Genomic DNA, 2,180 nt, shown 5'->3' on the forward strand with positions numbered 1-2,180 from the left:
TTGTGGTACCTCCTTTTCCACAGTTTAATTTAGGAGCCAAGGCGAAGTAAGATGGAGTGGCCCGAAATTGTTGGGGGCATGGCGGCTTAGTGGTAAAGCGCCTGACTCGAAAGAGTCCTGAGTTTGCGCCGCTCGGATAAGCTGCCTTGCCGGGAGAGGTAGCGTTCTCCTGTCACCTAGTTCGTTCTAGCAACCAAGGCTCAGTGGGTTAGAGCGCTCTGACCGAAGGGTCTGAGGTTCGAGTCCACCCAAGGGTCATTGGTAGACATCAGGAAGGCCATCCGGTCACAAAGTGGTACACGCTCCAAAATCAAAGTCCTCTACCCAGGGGCAACGCCTTAGCCCTTATCGAAAAAGGGGACGTGGCAGAAAACTGGAAAAAAAAAAAAAAAAATAAGACATACAAAGATCTCCACCTATGGTAATGGATGGAGATCGATAATAATAATAATAATAATAATAATAATAATAGGTGTTGCTGTTGCTGTAATAGTAGTAGTAGCAGTAGTAGTAGTAGTAGTAGTAATAATAATAATAATAATAATAATAATAAAAATAATAATAATAATTAGAAAACATTCAGAGAGCGCATACGTCCGTCAATGTCATTGCCAATAAAAAAGATCCGGATCCTAATTCGTGGAGATATTTAATCACTGGTCTACTCTTCCGCAAAATTTTATTGAAATTCATTTGAGACGTTTTGGAGATATTATACATAGGATCCGGATCCCGATCCGGATCTGCCTCAAAATTTAATCAATTCTTTCTTGGCCCATAGCCCACCCTTCAACCAAATTTCATTGAAATTCATTGAGAACTTTTGGGGATATCGTCTGAACAAACAGACAGACAGACAGACAAACATTGATGAATACATAACCTCCTCCAACTTCGTTGGCGGAGGTAATAATAATAGCAATATTAATCCGGCTCTATGCTTATCAAAAACACAAGAGCTTGGAACACGTTTGCACTTTTATAATTTCAAAAGTTTTGACATTACTGGTATGAAGTACAAAGTTCGTCTGAAGACGTAGGAACCGCTGAACATATTCCATTAAACTATTTCCATAATGATTTTACAACATCCCTTTAACTTAGTGGGCAAAGAGTTTAGCCAACTGAAAACAAGAAATAAGCATATTCGATAGACCTTGCAATGACTGTCACTTACTTCCCCCCCCCCTCCTCCCCACACACTTTTTTCCCCACTGTGAATGTGAATTTGCCTGGCTGAATGATTTAGAGTTGTATCATTGTCAACATGAAAAAGAATTCATAATGAAACGCTCACTCTGTAGCGATCATAAGATATTAATGTACAGTTGGCAACATATGAACCTGGGACAGCATCAGTGTGTAGCAGGTCTCGCCTTTGGTACACTTCACGACATTAACATAACCACATATTTGTCCGTGACACTGACATGAATGAGGAAATGCTTCAAATACTAGCTGAAGTGACCAGGTAACTGAGATGCATGAACGTATGAAATTGTAGCTATACTCGACTTCAAACAGACACTGTCCCAGGTTCATGTTTGGCCAACTGTACCTTGTTGGTTTCATCAATCGTGCATCTTCTAGGGTTCAATAAGTTTGACTACGTTATTACTCCACTAACGTTAAAGCCAGTGTAACTCCGATCACAAAGAACATGTAACTTTTTTTTTTGTCTGGTCTTGTGCCTGCTGCAATCTCGGTTATTTGCTAGGCGATAAATATGAAGTTTTGTACTTTAATATTTTCGTAATTGGGAGTTAGTAAGTTAGTTATCATTATCTGGTATTGTAGACAACATTTCTGAAATCTTCCTTGAGATTTTCGTGGTATGAAAAATTACTATACCATTCATAAAGCATTATAGTACTCATGTATAAAATAAGACAGGAGCTATCATACCGTTACTAAGAATAGCTAGGGGGGTATCCTCCACTGTTAATTATGACTATTTCAAAGTGTAAATGTTATGCTACACATGAGACTATGTGCAGTAAAAATGTTTTGGTTTTGATGTGGGTCTGCTCCAAAGTGTTAGAACTCTGAAATTGTTTGGGCAGGTGGAGCCAGTAGAGAATGCGCGACTGACAAGAATATATGTAAGGTGAAAGGAAAGAGAGGGAGAGGGAGGGCGAGGATAAAGTGGAAAGAAAGAGCTGAGATATATAGGAATGAAA

Source organism: Coenobita brevimanus, chromosome 76, assembly GCF_032717465.1.
Source record: "Coenobita brevimanus isolate Jiangsu-jjx chromosome 76, ASM3271746v2, whole genome shotgun sequence".
NCBI classification, from domain to species: domain Eukaryota; kingdom Metazoa; phylum Arthropoda; class Malacostraca; order Decapoda; family Coenobitidae; genus Coenobita; species Coenobita brevimanus.